The 20,006-nt window shown below is 46.2% G+C and overlaps 1 long non-coding RNA gene across 1 annotated transcript; it reads left to right on the top strand.

Moving 5' to 3' along the window:
• Positions 1 to 9,911: 9,911 nt before the first annotated feature.
• Positions 9,912 to 15,256, top strand: LOC139179490 (uncharacterized). The gene is made up of 2 exons (XR_011563855.1): positions 9,912 to 10,128; positions 13,581 to 15,256. It is a non-coding gene; the product is annotated as an uncharacterized lncRNA (long non-coding RNA).
• Positions 15,257 to 20,006: the final 4,750 nt, after the last annotated feature.

The raw sequence follows: 20,006 nt of genomic DNA, 5'->3' as shown, positions 1-20,006 counted from the left end.
GTGGGTTGACATTTCCCCCTCCAGGGGATCTTCCCGACCCAGGCTTTGAACCCAGGTCTCTTGCACAAGCAGGTGGATTCTTTACCACTGAGCCATATGGGAAGCCTGGTGTGTATATGTCAATGTGAATCTGTATATGTAAAGTTTTAGTACACACTGTTTCTATGTAAAAGGTCTATGTACAGTAACTGTATGTGCAGTTATACTTATATAATTGTATGTATTCCTGATTACCTCATTAAATAGAGAAATATTACACAAGGACATCAGAAAAAAAAAAAAAACCCCTTATGTCTCATAGACCAGTGTATGAGTAAATCACAGATCTGAAGAATAAGACCAGATCCACTATGGAATTTTACCATCACAGTCCTGGAGCCCATGGGGCTGACATTATATCCCAGTTCTACTGCTTGGCAACTGTGTGTACAAGAATGAGATCTACAGCATCTCTGAGCCTTAATTTCCTCATCTGTCTTCTGGGGATTATACCAGCACCGATCTTTGAGGACTGCTATAAGGAATAAATAACATAATGCACATGGTAGGCACTCAAGAAATGTTAGCTACTAGAGCTATATGTATGAAATCTATCCTTTTAAATACATGCCTTATCATATACCTTAATTTCCAAATCTGGACAATTTCCGCCAGTGACCCACTGCTGGGCAGAGCTTGTAAAACTGACTTTTACAGGAATTCGCTGTGGTTGTTAATTGGGACAACTTCCCAGAGACAGTCTGATGACTACTGTTGCCCCTTTGAGCACTCCTGGAGCGGTGTAAACTGTCCCCATAGGACCCCAAGCTAATGCCCACCAACCCAGGTAGGTTGGCTTGTGTCTTAGTGAATTTCAGCTCGGTCCAGAGATTCACTGCTCTTGGCTTGTCTCACAGAGAGAGACACGGAAACAATTTTGCAGGATGATAATTTCCCGCAGACTTTTTGCGAAGTTCCACTGTTTGTTTTGGAAAACAGTGAGGGTAAAATAAAACCCAAAGATTTGCTTTCCTCTTCCGACAGTCTGGCTGGGTCGACTCAGTGGCACCCGCTTTGGGGACATGCCCCCGTCTCTTTCTCTCAGCCTTTCCAGGGAGAACAGTCTTGTGTGATTTTAATGTGATCATGTCTTTACCATGTGGTCTATCAGCTGTCACTGTCAGTGTGTTCGAGAGTGTCTAGAAGGGGTTTTAATTGGCAAGATCTTTAGCAAAATTTGCAAATTAGTGATCCACCGGCTGATGTTATGACAATGTCTAAACACTATCAGTGCCATTTTAAAATAATCTTTCATCGATACAACATTCATCTTAATTAGCCAGAAAATGCTGGTCCCAAAGGAAGCTGCCTACAGTTTTGTGGATTCAACATGGGGTTATGGGAGAGCTTGCTAAACTTGATTTATTTGGGAGAAAGATGGAGATATATTGAAGTTGTTTATATTTTACTCAACTTATGAGGTGCTGGTCAGTAGCCCAAATGTTTGGAACATAGACAAAGAGATTCAGGAGGGAAAATACCCTTCTTTTTGATGGAGTGTCATGGTGTGAGGCTCAGCCAAAGAGTCCTGACAACTGAATTTTAATCCTGGATCAGCCAGAATTTGTTTTCATGGCCTGGGAAAGACCAATAATAGTTGCATGTAATTGAGTATTTATTCTAAACCAGGTACTCTACATCCATTTTTTGTTGTTGTTGCTGTTGTTCCTTGCAATGTTAATATGAGGTGAAAACCGTTAGCATCTTCATTTTAGAGTTAAGGAAACAAACTGAGGTACAGGGAGTGGAATTATCTTTTTTAAAATAAACTTTTTGTTTTATATTGGAGTACAGTTGATTAACAACATTGTGACGGTTTCGGGTGCCCAGCAAAGCGATCAGCCAGACGTATATATGTATCCATTCTCCCCCAGACTGGGAGTGGAATTATCTGGCTGTGGGTCAAGGCCATGAAACTGGTCATGGTAGAGACTCAGGTCTCTGTCTTAAAGACTGAGCTCTACAAACCTACGAGTTAACCTGTCACAGAGAAGTTTCTTCAGATACGTCTGTATTTGGGGCTAAATGATCTTTTGCTTATAGTTCAAAAAGGGTAGGATTGTAGTTGAGAAAGAGGATGGTTCTTTGTAGCTTCTGGATTTCTGGGTTGTTCTGGTTCTACTGTGACTGATATTCTCAAGATAGCTGGCAGGTCCTTGTAGCATCTTGGGGACGGTGCCAAATTAATGCTCTGGTGCTGATTATTTTAAGTGGATTAGCAACCTGGTGAGGACCATTTGTCTCAGGTGAGCACTGACTATACACGACAACTCTTGTCACTGCCTTGTAGACATGAATCACACCAGCCGGAAAGGCCTCCCTTCTCGCATTGCAGGGATATCAGCAAGCTCCTGGCCGTGCTTAGCATCCTTTGGGTGTCCTCTCGGCTTTTACTGAGGCTGCCTGATGAACATCCTTCATAGTATATCAGCTTTGTTGTTGTTTTAGTCGCTCAGTTGGGTCCAACTCTTCAAGACTGCAGAGACTGTAGCCCTTCAGGCTCCTCTGTCTGTGGGGTGGGTTGCCATTTCCGTCTCCAGGGGTCTTCCCACCCAGGAATAGAACCCAAGTCTCCTGCATTGGCAGGAGTGTTCTTTACTACTGAGCCTCCTGGGAAGCCCCTGTTATCAGCTTAGGGGTCATTGAATTTACATCTGAACAAATTCTTAGTTTTATCCAATTGCACACAAACTCATCAGAGTATATTTTTTTGGTATGCAATTCTGCCTCAAAGCATGAAATTCAGTATCAGCTCACCCCAGGCTGCAGGGTGGAGATGCCGGATGGCTGTTAAAATGACCCTTTGCTTGGCCTTTTCTCTTATAAAGAAAATTTATGACCTGTCGCTCTGAACTTCTGATCGTGGGCTTCGCAGGCACCCTGACAATTCTCTCCCACATGAGTAACTACCCCAAGCTGCCTCTATGACGACATTGCTCTTGGCAGGAGCCTTAAAATATCATGAAAGTGGATTGTTGAGATCACTTGGCGTTTTACTCAGCATAGCTATTATTTGGAGACAACTCTGGGAGATGGATTGTCAGTACTCGGGACTTCAAGTTGCTTTAGGGTTCAGAACCTGAGTTGAAGTTTCTATAGTCTCCAGGCTTCATTTGTAAAATAATAATGCCTGCTTTTCAGAGGTTCTGGGCGATTCCATGAAACTATGACAGTGGAAAAGCCTGGTGAGATGTGGATGTTTGCTGTTCATCACTATCACGGCAAGGAGACTGAGGATTCCTTTGTGTATAATTTACCAAGATTTTTAAACTAGATTTAAAACAATTTTAGGATTCCAGGGGATTTTCCTGTACCTTGAGGGACCTCAAGTTTCTGGGTCTCTGATGTGACTCTGGGAAACATGAGATTCAACCATTCAAACAAACTCACTATTTTCTGATGAAGGCATAATTCAGTACATCTCTACCCTCCATCTCCCACAAGCCCCACCGTCAGAGGAGAATTATTTTATTTTATTTTTTGTTGTAGTTACTACTGCTGTGTAACCAATCACCCCAATTTTCTGGTGTCAAGCACCAGTCATTTTATTATGCTTATAGATTCTGGGGGTCAGGGATTTGGAGAGACACACGGGGATGGCTTATTTCCTGTTCCTTGATGTCTGGGGCATGGGCAGGGTAGATATGAAAAGGTGGGGGTGGCCTCCCTTGGGGTGCTTAGTCCTGAGGTGGATATCTCATGTCAGTGTATCCAATCAGAGGGGGTCTAGGTGTCCTGCCTGTGCTCTGATTACCAGGCGTCTAGGGAAATGAGTTTTCTGGCAGGATTAGCATCTGAAGGCTGCTGTAACAAATTGCCGCAAACTTGCTTGCTTTCATGGCTCACTGTCAGGAGGCTAGAAGTCCCAAATCAAGGTGTTGACAGAGCCATGTTCCCTCTGAAGCCTCTAGGAAAGAATTCTTCCCTGTATCATCTTCGTCTCTGGCGGTTCCTGGAAATACTTGGCTTCCCTGGCCTGTGGTCATGCTCAGTCGCTCTATTGGGTCTGACTCTTGGCGGCCGCATGGACTGTAGCCCTCCAGGCTCCTCTGTCCATGGGATTTCCCAGGCAAGAATACTGGTGTGGGTTGCCGTTTCCTCCTTCAGGGGATCTTCCCGATCCAGGGATCGAACCTGCATCTCCTGCATTAGCAGGCGGATTCTTTACCGCTGAACTATCTGGGAAGCTGGCTTGTGTGTACATAACTCTAATTTCTGCCTCCAGTTTTGCACGGCCTGTCCCCTGACGTCTGTATATCTGTGTCCAAATCCCCTCCTTTTCCTTTTAAGAATTGTAGTCCAGGAGATTTTGTAGATTTAGGACCCGTTCTAAATCCAAGATGATTTCATTTTGACATCTTTGGCAGACTAAAGCTGCCAAAAGCAACTAAGCTCAGATTCTGAGGCTCTGGGTGAACATAGATTTTCGGGGGACGCTATTAAACCCGCTAGTTTCTGCCTTGGGAAGTCCTACAGTTTCCCCAAACAAGCAAAAAGCTGGGTAGCCACAAAGCCTCATAAATATCCAGCACAAGTGCTTTGAAGTTGGGGAAAATGAGGGAAGAGGGGTATGCAGGACCTGGGTGGTAGCCAATCTCCTTTAGAATCTGTGGCCAAGGGAGGCTCCCCTTCAGAAGTAACACGTGATTACAGAGCTCAGAATTCAGTGAAGTGAGTGAAGTGAAAGGTTTTAGGAAGAGCTGTCCAGGTGGACAGAACCACAAATATAAGGATGCTGGGGAAGGAGCAAAGTGGTAGGTTTTCGAGAACAGCCAGGAAGCCAGTGTGGCTGGAATGAGCACCAGGGGGATGGGAGGAGACAGGCCTGGAGGGGAAAGAGGCCAGGCTGCTTAGAGGCCTTGAGAAGACTCTGAGGCTTCGTTCTAAGGGCAATGAAACACCAACGGGAGTTTTTGATCACATGAGAAGGCTATTTTTAAAAATCGTTTGTTAAAAATAATTTAATAATAATTGTTTGTTATTTTAAATAATATAATTTAGTAATAATAATTTAAATAATATTAAAAATAATTGGAGTGATTCAGTTGTACATACGTATATTTTCTTTTTCTGATCTTTTTTCTGTTATCAATGGAAAAGTATAAGCATTATAGCCTATCTTACAGGTTATTTAAGATACTGAATATAATTCTCTGTGCTATATATAAGTCTTTGTTGTTAGTGGTGTTTATCTGTGCATCCTAAATTTCCAGTTCATCCTCCTTTCCCTTTGGCAATCATAAGTTTGTTTTATGTGTCTGTCAAGTCTTTTCTGTCTTCTATATTAGTTCATTTGTATAATTTTTTTAAGGTTCTGTATATAAGTGATATCATATGGTATTTGTCTTTCTCTGTCTGACTTACTTTCTCTGTCTGATTTACTTCCCTTAGTGTAATAATCTCTAGGTCTATCCATGTTTCTGACAATGACAATATTTCATTCTTTTTTATGGCTAAGTAATACATACATATATAATTTTTATCCATTCATCTGTCAATGGACATTTAGGTCGAAACTTACATTTTGAAAAATCACCTGGGCTTCTGTGTGGAGACAGACACAGTAGTGGAAATGGTGGGCTCAGGTGGATGAGCTGGAGGCCATGCACGTGATTGAGATGAGAGAGGGTGATGCCCTGGACAAGGGTGGTAGCCGTGGACACGAGACTAGGAATGGAGTGTGTTCTGAAGGCAGAGCGGATGGATTGACAGTGGGGTGTGAGAGAACGGAAGGAAGGAATAAAAAATGAATCCAAAGTTTTGGCCAAAACACATATGTAAATGACAGGCTTACTTGGGGAAGACCAAGGAAGGCATCGTGGAATTTGGGGGTACAGAGGGAAACTAGGAGCTCAAGTTTTGATATGTTAACTTTGGGAGCTCCATTAAACATCAAGAGGATGGGAAGGCTGTTGGATTTTGAGTCTGGAGCTTAGGTGGGGCAGGATTTAGAATTGGGAGCCATTGATGTATCAATGGTATGTAAAAACATGGGGCTCAGTGGAGTCACCCGGAGTATGGATGAGAAGGAAGCCAGGGAAGGACCAAAATCCAAGGCCTTCCAGCATTTGGAAGTCAGCAAGATTCCTTGAGAGTCTAAGGCATGGGCACCCCTGCTGGTAGCATCTAGGGCCCGCCCTATTTCATTACGGCGCGTATTGAGAAGATTCCCTTTCATGTGTCCTGGCACTTTCAGTCTCTTGGTTTTGAGCTTAGCTCTATGGCCAAAAATCCTTTGCAATTTACTCCTATCTGGACGTTTTGGAGCAGGAAGCAGGTTCCTCTAAGTCCCATCTGCTATGTTCTTATTCTTGACTTGTGGATTTGCTCTGCGTACCTGGAGACAAATGAGGCACGGATGGCTGAATGGGCCTGTCTCCTCTGATTCACAGTTTCATCCTTCCTTCTGCACCCTGGGTCTGCCCAGGACATATGGCCGGAACAGCCACCGCACCTGCATCAGCACTTGCTTTCCCAGACCCAGCTGTCTGGGGCTCACCTGAGCACACCTGTTACCCTTTCCTTTGAAAAGCTGGCCACTGATTTCTGATTTCAAAGCTTCACATCTCATAGGGGAGACCTTTAAGGTATTTATCTGCCCCCAAGTGCCCACGTTCCAAACGGCCTAAGTCGGGCTGGATTTTCTCTCTCGTGTTTGGATGATTTGCAATTTGGTGACAAGAGCACGCTTGGGAAGCAGGGCTGGGGGTCTGGATGCCTGATTCCACTCCCCACTCACCCTGCTCCCACCATCTGATCCAGTTTATGGAGCTGAAACTAGACCTAAAGAAAACCGTGATGGATGTGGCCTGTGGGGCAGGTGAGAATCGGTCAGGAAGAAAGGAGTAGTGGAGCCGGGGGAACAACGCACGCCCAAATGTGACCCACAGCACGTTGAATGTTGCAAAGGCTTCATCAGATTCCAGCTGGCCATTTATGGAAAACCTTGTCCATTTTCCTGTCGTGGCAAAGATGTCCATTTGTCTCGGCCAGGCAAACCTACACACGTGCACACACCCCCACTCCAAATCAGTGTTATCTCCCACCAGGTCTCGGCTGAGACTAACTTCTTATTAAGTGCCTCCGGTTTAGGATGAAAGAGTATACAAGGACAGGAACCTTCTTTTCCCCCCAAACATGAAAGAATTTTGTGTCTATAGATACGTACCGGCTTGCATTCACACATAAACATCCACCACAACACAATTTCCTCCAGCTCAGAGATGAGCTGCAATAGAGGCTTGAAATTGAATGAGCTGTGCCTGAAGTTTTATTCCATGACCCAGTGGCATCTCATCCCAGCTCAGACTTACTCCCTGTCTAAAACAACCTCGATGTTTCTCAAGATTCTCTCGGAAGCAGCACGCTCTGGCAGATAACTGCCTAATTCTCCTGGTTTTGTTATCAGAGCTGCTTCAGTCCATCTCTCATTCTCCAGCAGAAAGGCTTTCTCCATAGACTGCCGTTTTCCCTGCTTTTAATCTGCCTGTTCCTTCCGCTCCGCGTTTGAGATGTGAAGGTCCGTCATATCTGGACGGCCATAACCTCCTCTCTGTTCCCCTCCTCCCGCCCACCCTTTCCGTGAACACGGCAGCACCATATTTCTTTTGTCCGCCTTGTGGATTAACGACTGTCAGCTCTTGGCCGTGGACGTGAGCGATCCCCCGACTAGAGGAAATCCAGCCTTGGCTGGAGACCCGATTGTGACTGGAGATTTATAGTCATTGCCCCCAGGGAGAGGCCTTAAGAGGCCAAAAGAGTTACTCCCTTTAGCAGGCACCCCAAACCCCTGTGACTCAGTATTGGTATCCTTGGCTGTATATTGTTGAGTTGCTCAGTCATGTCCGACTCTTTTCAACCCCATGGACTGCAGCATGCCAGGCCTCCCTGTCCATCACCAACTCCCAGATTTTGATCAAACTCTTGCCCACTGAGTCAATAATGCCATCCAGCGATCTCATCCTCTGCTGTCCCCTTCTCCTCCTGCCTCAATCCCAGCATCAAGGTCTTTTCCAATGAGTTGGCTCTTCAGATCATGTGGCCAAAGTATTGGAGCTTCAGCTTCAGCATCGGTCCTTCCAATGAATATTCAGGGTTGACTTCCTTTAGGATGGACTGGTTGGCTCTCTTTGGGTGTATATTACCCACCACCGACACTGCAGGGCCACCAGCGTGGGGGTCCTCTTGGGGTGCTCCTGCGGCTGTCCTCAATTCTTCTCTTGCATTGTTTATCATGCATGGGTGCGGGTGTCATCTGTTTCCCTGGATCCTCCGTCAGCCTGGGACCGACTGACCCACTGGTGCATTCTGTAGTCTAGCCCAAGCCCTCGAACATCCAAGCCCAGAGCCTGTCTTTGCTAAGTTCATTCATTCATTTGGTTACTCATTTGCAAAAATCTATTGCCTGCTCTGCCCAGATTTTGTTCCAGGTACTGAATAAATGAGCAAATGAGCAGAAGTGAGTGGAACTGCTGCCGTTCCCCCAGGCTGCTGCCCCTCTGTGGTTCTCTTGCAGTTTATTTTATTTATTTCCCTTGGTTAATTAACAAGCTAATGGACTGTTGCCGAGTACTGCAGTGGTGAGCGCTGAGCACTGGCTTTGTCAGGAGTCAAGTGGCTCTTTTCCCACAGTCTCCCCTCCGTCTCCACTTCTGTGTCTGTCTTGCTCCTCCCTATTCTATTCTTGTTCCTACCTGGCAGGTCTGGTGACTTGGCAGGGTAGGAAGGAAAGAGACAGAAACCAAATTACATAGATACCGTGGGGTGGACTTTGAGAGAACTTGACATGGACTGCACAGGGGGGAGGGCGGGGGGTCTGAAGGGAATGAGGGCGATCTCTCTGAGCTCCATATCCCTTGTGATCCACAGTTCAGCTAAGGGATCTCTTTCACAGAGTATGATGGGCTGAATGCTTGGGTTCCTCCCAATTTCGCATATTGAAACCTAAACTCACTGTGAAGGTATAAGGAGGTGGGGCTTTGGGAGGTGATCAGGTCATGAGACTGGGGCCTTCAGGAACGGATCAGTGACCTCGCATATATAGAAGAGACCTGAAGAACTCTCATGCCCCTTCCAACACATGAGGACACAGAGAACCAGAAAGCGGGCTGTCATCACACACTGAATTTGCTCTACCTTCATTTTGGGCTTCTGGCTTCCAGGATCTTGAGGAATAAATTTCTGTTGTTGATTCACCACTCAGCCCTGTGGTATTCCCTTATGGCAACCTGAATGGTCTCAGACACATGGCAATACATGGGGTGGGGTGGACATTTCCCTTCATCTTCAAGTAGCTTCTAAGCTACTTCTTAGTGGTCAGCTGTTCCTGGATCACAAGGACAAGAACATCCACGTGTGGGATGTGGCCCCGGAGTGGAGGAAGAAGCAGTCTGACTCCTCAGGAGGCGTGAGATCGCTCCTGGGGTCTTCCAGAAACATCTCAGATGGTAGGAGGAGCACATCATAGTCACAGGGCCATGGGCTCTGGAGCCACACTGGCAGGGGTGAGTGGGGTGGTGGAAATCACTGTTAGTGTGACTGTGACCTTCACACACGCCAGAGCTGGATGGATACTGAGAACGCTTGTTCCTGGCCTTTCAGATCGATTCCGTTTACACAAGCCCTCACCTCCATAGACAGGCCCAGAGGGGAGCCACACACAGGCCAACATCTCTGGCCTTGACCCGTTCACTCCCTGACTTGCCCATTTCAACCTGCTCTCTCTTTCTTTCATCCTCACTGGCTCCCTGACTCTCTTCTCTGACTCTCAGTCCCTCCTGGATTTGGTTGCCCATTTGGGAAGGTTGAAAGTGTTAATCATTAAGTCATGTCCAGCTCTTTGCAACCCCATGGACCATAGTCCACCAGGCTGCTCTGTCCATGGAATTCTCTAGGCAAGAATACTGGAGGTGGTAGCCATTCCCTTCTCCAGGGGATCTTCCTGACTTGAGGATTGAACCCAGGTCTCCTGCATTGCGGGCAGATTCTTTACTATCTGAGCCACCAGGAAAGCATTATTTTATTACTATTGAAAGTCCACCACCGTGGGGATTCTGTTTCCCACATCTGGATCCACACAGCCTGGGGCAGGTGAGAAGCCCTCCCGGACCACATCTGAGTACCTGGGGACTCCCCGTGCCCTGTCCTGCTAAGTCACTTCAGTCGTGTTCGACTCTGTGTGACCCCATGGACTGCAGCCCACCAGGCTCTTCCATCCGTGGGATTTTCCAGGCAAGAGAACTGGAGTGGGGTGCCATTGCCTTCTCCGGTGCCCTGTCTTAGAGGGTGCAAAGCTGTCGCTCCTTCTTTCAATCACTTGCAAAGGTACTTTCACCACTGAAAAGAGCAACTGAGTCCACTTGGGCATCTCAGTCCTGGTAGCTGATTTGCCTTAATAAATTCTCTTGGGTGAATTTGCCACTTAAAAAACAACATGAGTAAACCTCCATCTTATAAATCTCTACAATGACCATTCTTGGAAGAAATGACAGATTGGTGGGGAAAAAGCTTTTCAGTTGAGAAAGAGTGTGTAGAGGATGCTTATAATCAGTATTAACCTGTGTATGAATCTCTGGGAATCACGTTAAAAGTGGAGATTCTTGGGAAGCTGCTGTATAGCACAGGGAGCTCTGCTCATTGCTCTGTGATGACCGAGAAGGGTGGGAGATGGGAGGGAGGTCCAAGAGGGAGCAGACATGTGTACTCGTGTAGCTGATCATGTTGTCGTACAGCAGAAACTGACACAGCATTGTTAAGCAATTATACTCCAAATTAAAAAAAAATTTTTTAAACAAGGGAAAAATAAAAATAAAAAATAATAAAAGTAGAGCTTCTGACTCAGAGAGTCTGGAGTAAAAAATGACATGCCACGTTTCTAACCAACTCCCAGACGACGACACTGAGACCGTACTTTGAGGGGCCAGGCCTTAAACCACTCATGACACCCGGGCAAAGTTCTCTCTCTGCACCCATGATGTCTTCCCCTAATCCAGGCAGTGAAATTCCTACCCGAAATGTTGAAGGAGCCTATTAGGCTGGCTATTTGAAAAAGGAAGAGACGTTTCTTATAACTGAAAAGGAAATCATTCCAAACTGGAGTTCAGTTACGTAAACAAAGTTTGTGAATGATGTTCTTGTTTGCCTACAACTGGTATTAATACTGTTTTAAAATGCCGCAGAGATGGCATGGGAAGTTGCTGCGTGTGTGTGATGCAGGGGGTAGATATCATTATGACCGAAAATACACTGTGTGGAAACCATGCCTTTAATCAGAGAAGCTTAACCATGAGCTAGATCTCGAAGGTGGAAGGCGGTTATGAGAACTGACAAAAGTTAAAAAAAAAAGTCATTTGCAGAATCAGAGTGGGGACCTCCGCTCCCTCACCTTCCCTTCCTTTTTTCTGTCTTGCTGCGTGGTCACAGTGGTGTTTGCCATCTCCCCAGAGAGCCCAGCTGGCTGCCCATCCTCCAGCAAACGGCCCCAATGGGTCCTCTTTTAGGGCAGCAGTGGGAAGGAAGTGCAGAGTTTGGTTTTGTTTTGTTTCCCTTTGAGTCTGTTGCCCAGGGCGTCCTCTGGGTGATGCTAGAAGATAAGTTCTTGTTATGATCAGAGATCTGTGACTGTCCCCTGCTGTCCCCAGCCCAGGAACCCAGGCGCAGGCCCAGGGCACTGAGCTAGGCCCAATGCGGGATGCCGAAGGTGAAGAGAGCTGGTTCCCACCACTGCAGGCTTTAGAAAGGAGCTGGGAAGGGAAAAGCCACAGCTTTGAGATCACTGACCACGTCCAGCAGGAAATCATGAGTTCCAAGTGAGTGATACACACGATGAGGATGTGGGCTGAGAGGGACACGGGGAAACTTGAATGAGGTCATCAGAAAAGCTCCATCAAGAAGGTAGCAACTGATGTTATCTTGGAAGGGAAGGGAGAATTAAGTAGTGCCTGAGAGGTCTGAGATACTACAGCCTCTGAGAACAGCCTCTTCCCAAATCCTGTCTGGGAATGGCTTGGGGAGGAGAAGAAAGCGACGTGTTGATTTATTTTGCTGCTAGAAGATGCCAATGGCCCTAGCTGAGGCCACACTGAATGCCATTGGCCAAAAGCAGGCTTGGAATGCACAGCACACCTTGCCAGAAGGAAGTTGTGCTCGCTCAACACAACTCAGAATCAGGTGCAGACAGGAATACAGTTAAGCTCTAGCTTTACTTTCTTAAAAGCATGCTTTCTGGGGAGACACTCTAATCGGGCAGCCCAAATTATTCTCTGTACTTCAGGAACCCCTTTAGCACCCGGTTTTCAGCTTGACAAACTGTCATTTATATTTTAAACCCCAAGCATTCAATTTTTGAGCCATTGGCAGATACAGAATAATAATGGCAGGGCTGGAAAAACTCTGTGATGATCTTTGAAAAAAAAAAAGGCCAGAGCTATTTTTTATTTATTTTAAACTTTAGGCTTCACATTTCAAAGTTTTATCAAACTGCTTCCCCCTCCCATAATCTGAACCATTGTTTTCCAGGGGAAATTTAATAATAAGAGCCACCATGTGCTTCTGCTTAATTTTGGAAGCCTGTGTTATGCAGTCAAAAATTCTCATTTGAAAATAATTCCTGTCCTTATTCTAAAACTGCCAGGAGAATAAAATTTGAAAAACATGTTGCAGCTCTCAAGTTTATGTTTTGCCTAAAGCCAAGCAGCGCTGGAAGATCAAAGTTTGGAGAGAAGATCTGAAGTTAGAACCACTGCCTTTGCAAGGTTCTTACAAACCGAGAGCCGGGGCCCAGCAGCTGCCTGGCCGGGTCCTTGGCAATTAGCTCTGGGGCGGATGGAGGCCCCTGCGCTTCCCCCAGGCAGGGCCAGGGCTCAGGGCCCCTGTGGCCTGGAAGCGAATCCCCAGAGAGATGGGCCGGGCGGTATTTTTAGTCCGCTGGTTCTGCCCAGTGTAGGCTCCCTGCATTCCACAGTTGGCTTACGGGAGGTGCGGGCAGGAGCCCTGCCTGTGCTTGTCGTCTGCCGGGTCTGCCCTGAGTGGGGGCCATTTGTCAACCTGACAAATCCATCTAAGAAAGTTTCGAGATGGGCAAACTGGGGCATGATTGCTGTTCTCAAGCTGCCTCTTGTTCTCTCTCTAAAAATGAATGTAGTATATGTTTGTGTATATGTTTATGTAAGCATGTATGTGCATGTATGATTATATATAATATATATTTTATAGGTGGTGGTGGTGATGGTTGAGTCGCTAAGTCATGTCTGACTCTTGAGACTCCATGGACTGTAGCCCACCAGGCTCCTTTGTCCATGGGATTCTCCAGGCAAGAATACTGAAGTGGGTTGGCATTTCCTTCTCCAGAGGATCTTCCCCACCCAGGGATCAAACCCATGTCTCCTGCATTGAAGGAGATATATATATATATACATATATATATGTCAGTAAACACACATGCACACATGTGTGTGTGTTTACATATGTATGTTTCTTAAGCCCTAAAGCCCCATTCCTCTCTCCCTTATCAAACCTCTAACTTGGTTTTTCTGTCTCTGTAGAATTGAGTGTAGAATGTGATTTCTTAAAGCACCAGAACAGCATTGAGCCAAACAGGAGAACTTCCAAGACCATCCACACCTCTCCCTTCACCTCCTCTGGGAAGTTCTATCTGCTGTGGCGAGCCTGGCTCAAGGGTTCAATTGTACATTCAAAATGTTATGATTCAGAAATCGTAGGCATCTAGGTAGGTGTGTGAATCAGACATAAAGGTGGCTCCTTAATGACAAGGTTACCAGCCTCGCACCCCTGAAAATGAACTCGGCCTGCAAACGCCCCTTGGGACAGGCAGAAGCAGAAGCTGAACTCTGGACCGCTGGCAGAGGGTGATGGGAAGCCCAGAGTCTTCCTCTGTGGATGGGATCTGCCGGAATCGCGCTGAGGGCAAGCGTTCCAGAGAACGTTCTCCGATGTGGCACCGATAGCATTGAGGTTTCCTCAATGTCGACGGCGGTTCCCCCCGCATCTGTTCTAGGAAAAGCACGCGAAGCAGCTGCTTATTTTCAATCTGATCAGGCTCCCCCGGCACTTCTCAATTTCAGAGAGACGGTTTTTTCCACAGAACCTGGGTTTTCCAGTGGCGTCTAACTTTGCGGTCCTTGATACACTTTCTGCTGTTGATGATAGAAAAAACAGGTGAACTGCTAAGTTTCACTCCAGCTGTCCACTGACTCTTTTTACCCTCAGTAAACTAAATCAGCTCCCTGTATTCCTTCCTAGAACAAAGGCGATCAGCTCCTTTCGAACAAGAGGTGATAAGCAATGCATTCTCCTTTGCCATAGACACTCACCCATTTCACCCGGAAACTTCTGTGCAGTTGACTCAGGAAAAATAGATTCCCTTTCTCCTAAATGAGTCCTGAGTTTCACAAGTCTCCTGTCGGAAGTAGCCCAGTTAGCCAGCATTTCTCTCTGTGGTGCTGAAAACCGGGACTAGATTCCATGTTTTGATGAGAATGACAATTACTTTGATCCCTTTCTGCCTCTTCAAATTTCAGCCCTTCAAGTTATTTGAGGTAGACCTCTTAGAGTTGAAGGTGGAAGGGTTAAGAATCTGGGGGCTGTCAAGATGGAATAAATCTATTTTGCCAGCAAGAAGACAAAAATTGGAGGCGGTGGGGGAAAACCAGGGTTAGGAAGTGAATTGTGTCCCCTCCAGGTTAATAAGTCCCAACCCCCAGCACGTCAGAATGTGACTGTAATTGGAGATAGGGTCTTTAGGAGGTATAGTAGGGTAGTGTTAGTCGCTCAGCCATGTCTGACTCTTTGCAACCCCATGGACTGTAGCCCACCAGGTTTCTTTGTCCATGAAGTTCTCCAGGCAAGAATACTGGAGTGGGTTGCCATTTCCTACTCCAGGGGATCTTCCTGATCCAAGGATTGAATCCAGGTCTCCTGCATGGCAGGCAGATTCTTTACCATTTGAGCCACCATGGAAACCCAATTTAAAATGAGATCGTTAGAGTGGGTCCTAGTCTAGTATGAACAATGTCTTTATAAGAGGGGAAATTCGGACACAAAATACACACAGAGGGAAGGCAAGATGTGCAGGCACAGGGAGAAGATGACTGTCTACACGCCAAGGAAGAGGCCTCAGAGGAAACCAGTCTTTCCGACACCTTGCCCTTGACCTCAAGCCTGCAGACAGTCATACAATAAATATCTGTTGTTTAAGCTACCTGGGCTCTGGAATTTTGTTATAGCTGCCTTAGCCAACCACACCAGATTTAGGTATGATCCGAGGGCATGCCAGAGAGAGCTATTATACATACCTGCTCTCTAAACTGCTCCTGAATGGGCGTTCCCAGAATGACAGGGAATAAACAGCCCATTTTGTTGGGTGTATTTTATAAACCTACCTCTTTGGGGGATTCAGAAGGAAAGAGGGAAGGGGACTGATGTACCCTGAGGACATGACATTGTGCAGCTTTTATTGTGGGGGAAAAAGCATGACACCACCAAACTGGCAATTTCTCACAATACCAGGTGCGTTACAGATTGGTGTGTGGGCTTTTGTGAATTGGTTGCATATAAATGAGGAACATTTAAATAAAAAGGAGATCTAGAAACTTTCGCTAGTTTGGGGCTTTTATTTATAGCTGCTGATGCGCAGGGTTTGTTTCCCTTACCCTGTTTTGTGTTCTGTGTCACGACAGTCAAGCAGGCTTCAGTGTTCACATAGGGGGCCTCAAGCCCTCCCCTCACTTGAACAATGAAGATGCTGAGAAACCTGGCCGTGAGTGTGGATTAGTGGGAAGAGAACAGATTACCAGAAGCCTGCACTTAGCCCCAGACAGCATAGGAAAGTCAGGGTGGCATTGGCACAGTCCTTCCAGAATCAAGGTGCTTGTCCTTCAGATCAGATCAGATCAGATCAGTCGCTCAGTCGTGTCTGACTCTTTGCAACCCCATGAATCGCAGCACGCCAGGCCTCCCTGTCCATCACCAACTCCTGGAGTTCACTGAGACTCACGTCCATCGAGTCAGTGATGCCATCCAGCCATCTCATCCTCTGTCGTCCCCTTCTCCTCCTGCCCCCAAAGGGCTGGCCTAGAGCAAAGCTCAAGTCATGTCTCCCTCTGCTTCTGGGAATTCAGAAGGCCAAGAGCGAGTGGCAGTCATGGCTTCTGGTGTCTTGGGAACAGAGCCTCCACCTGTCCTGACCTCCCCGTTTAGTCAGGTGACATCATCCTCCCCTAAACCAGGCTCGGGGCCCTCCAGCCTGGCGCCGTCTCCCCACCCTCTCCCTTTTTGGCCCCACAGTTTCTTCTTTGTCTTCTCTGCTCAGACGTTTGCTGTTCAGTGTCATTGTTTTAGCTCTTGGAGTTACTCCCAGGAAGACGATTTGATCCTGCAGTCTGGTTTGGGAGACTTTTCCTCACCCATTCTAGGAGGACCTGATGCAGAGGAGGTCCGACCATCTTACATTTACACACTTCCTCTTCTGAGAATGGATTGGTGATACTCATGGAAGAGCCCTTGGACAGTGTAAAGGAGGTCATGTCTGCAGCACAGGGAGCCCAGAGGAGGCACCCCTATGTTAGGTTTCTTCCCCTTTGGCAAAGCTTCTTTGCCAATCCTCTGCTCTAAGTGTTAGTACTCAGTTTAGTTCAGTTCAGTCGCTCAGTCGTGTCCGACTCTTTGTGACCCCATGGACCACAGCACACCAGGCCTCCTTGTCCATCACCAACTCCCGGAGTTCACTCAGACTCATGTCCATTGAGTCAGTGATGCCATCCAACCATCTCATCCTCTGTTGTCCCTTTCTCCTCCCTTCTTCAATCTTTTCCAGCATCAGTGTCTTTTCCAATGAGTCAGTTCTTTGCATCAGGTAGCCAAAGTATTGGAATTTCAGCTTCAACATCAGTCCTTCCAATGAACACTCAGGACTGATCTCCTTTAGGATGGACCGGTTAGATCTCCTTGCAGTCCAAGGGACTCTCAAGAGTCTTCTCCAGCACCACAGTTCAAAAGCATCAATTCTTTGGCACTCAGCTTTCCGTATAGTCCAACTCTCACATCCATACATGACCACTTGGAAAAACCATAGCCTTGACTAGACGGACCTTTGTTGACAAAGTAATGTCTCTGCTTTTTAATATGCTGTCTGGGTTGGTCATAACTTTCCTTCCGAGGAGTACTTAGTAGGTGCAGTGTTATGATGCCAGTTACCCATCTTAGCTCCATGACTAGATGGTCAGCTCCAACTTAGGCTCAGATCAGATTTGATTCAGTTTAGACTCATTTGAAGTTCGTATTTTGCACAACCCATAGTAGTCCCTCAAGAATTATTGTTGATTGATTGATTGATTGATTATTGGCTCATGATTGTTCCTAAGGGCTGTACCTTTGATGACTTCCTGGTTCTTGGTTCTCTCTTAGGATTTGGCCAGTATCAACTTCCATTCTCCGTGTTGATTCAAATCTGCCTCTCCTCTGAGCTTCCCAAGCACCTCCCTCTGCCACATGGAAATTTTAGACTCATTTCTAAGATGTTCACACATATTAATGAAGTATTTACTTATTTTCAAATAGATGTGACAGTGTTTAGCATGCATCTGAAATGAGAAACTGAGTGTTAATTGTAGACAAAATCAGCCCATATCAAACAGCCCTTTGTTAATGTTTTTAAAGAAAACTGGAGTCCACAGTGTGGCAGAGTGAAGCCTCGCTGATGGTCACAGAAATGCAAGGATTTTCTAGGAAGTATATACCCAAACAGGCTTCCCAGGTGGCTCAGTGGTGAAGAATCTGCCTGCCAGTGCAGGTGATATGGTTTTGGTCCTGGGGTTGGGAAGATCCTCTGGAGGAGGAAATGGCAACCCACTCCAGTATTCCTGCTTGGAAAACCCCGTGGACAGAGGAACCTGGTGGGCTACAGTCCATACGGTCGCAAAAGAGTCAGATACACAATTTAGCGACTGAACACACATGCCTACATCCAAACAAATAGACTCGTAAGGACACGGTTAAATCTGTATCTTTCCAAAGGGTTGGAGGAAATAAGCCCATAAGAAGCAGTGCTCTCCAGTGGAAACTTACAGAACACCTGGGTTTGGGGAGAAGTCTGTGGGATGTTAGTGCTCAGTGAAAGTGCTCTTATTTCCTGGAGCCCATATTCGGAGAACAGTGATCAGACCCATGAGCAGATTGGGGCCCCTGCTCCTTGACTTAAGGCTGAGGGAACTGGGGATGGTTAGCATAAGGAAGAGAAAATTCTGGGTTCCAAGTTCACGGTCTTAAAATATCTGAGGGATTGTCTTATGAAAGAGGAAATGTCTTTGTTCAAGGAGGCACCCGCTGGCAAAACTACAACCTGGGGCAAAAGGGGCAGGAAGAAAGATTTTTGTCCCCACCCGAGGCAGACCTTTCTAACAATGAACTCTGAATGTGCTGAAGCAGAGATGGAGCCAGAGGACAGGATGGATGTGGAGTAGGGGTTGGAGGTCAGAAGACCACCTAAGCCCCTTCCCATCCTGGACTTCATGATTCTTTACATCTGTGTCCACAGTTTTAAAGGATGGACTGAGTTCTAACACAGCTCAAAAAATCACAGTGGCAGGATTGTGAGATGTTGGAAATAAAATCATTATAAGCTGGTTCCTTATTAGTTCCTGGTCTTGAAGAATGTCTAAGAGTCAATCTGTAGAACCTCAGAGTTCTCTAGATGGAAGACAGAGGGCTGAGAGGAGTTATAAAGACTCAACAAAATAGCAAGGGGAGGTCTCTGCAGATACACCTGTCGGGGAACAGCAGATAATCACCTGAGGAAGGAGGCCAAAAAGTGACAGTTTTGGCTTGAGGGAATCCAGTAACTTTCTCTGTTGCTCCCGTGACATGGGGCAAAATGAAATCTACACATTTTATGGTCTGGGGAAAGTCAGCACTTCAACTGAATGGATGAAATTTACCCACATTGTGGAGGGCAGTTTACTCAAAGTCTGCTGATTTAAATATAAATCTCATGTACAAACACCCTCACAGAAACATCAAGAACAATGCCTGACCAGATACCTGAGCACCATGGCCCAGTCAAGTTGACACATAAAATGAACCATCACACACTGTTAGCTGCAGGGCATGTGGAAACGGTGGCAGTACAGATTTGGTCCGGGATTATCCTCGGCCAGGCTCTGGCTTTCATGTTCACCTAAGATGGGAATAGGATCATTTTTGTTTTTCATTTTCAAAGGTTTTTTTATGTAGTCCATTTTTAAAGTTTTTACTGAATTTGTTACAATATTGCTTCAGTTTTTTTGGCACAAGGCATGTGGGATCTTAGCTTCCTGATCAGGAATCAAACGCACACACCTTGCATTAGGAGACTGCCAGGCAAGTCCCAGGGTCACTTTTCTTAAGAGTGGATATTAAAAAAACCATGGTTGGCTAACAAGGAACAAAGATGATACATAGACAACCAGCTGTGCTGTGCCAGTTCTACCCCTTCAACAAAGATTTTGAGACAATAAATATAGAAAAGCTCTGAAAAACTTTAGAGCATTGCAATAGAATGTAAGGCAGGAATCCTGATCTGGCACTTTCCCCCCAACTTTTCTTTTTTATAAGTGACTCAAGTGACTCAATGGCTCTATTTGTTAGCATGTGTTTGGCCTTATTCATCAGCCAACTCCTTGGAAAAGACCCTGATGCTGGGAAATATAGAGGGCAGGAGGAGAAGGAGGCAACAGATGATGAGATGGTTGGATGGCATCACCGACTCGATGGACATGAGTTTGAGCAGGCTCCGGTGAAAGACAGGGAAGCCTGGCATGTTGCAGTCCATGGGATCGCAAAGAGTCGGACACAACTGAGCAACTGAACAACACTCATGCAGGAAGCACCTGCTATCCTGTTCGCCAGGCATAAGAAAAGGCCACCTGTGACTAATAACTGAGAGGATGAGATGGGCTGGGAAGCCTGAGTGATGT

Source organism: Bos indicus, chromosome 24 (genome assembly GCF_029378745.1).
Source record: "Bos indicus isolate NIAB-ARS_2022 breed Sahiwal x Tharparkar chromosome 24, NIAB-ARS_B.indTharparkar_mat_pri_1.0, whole genome shotgun sequence".
Taxonomy (NCBI): domain Eukaryota; kingdom Metazoa; phylum Chordata; class Mammalia; order Artiodactyla; family Bovidae; genus Bos; species Bos indicus.
This window is presented reverse-complemented; position numbering and strand designations above follow the sequence as displayed.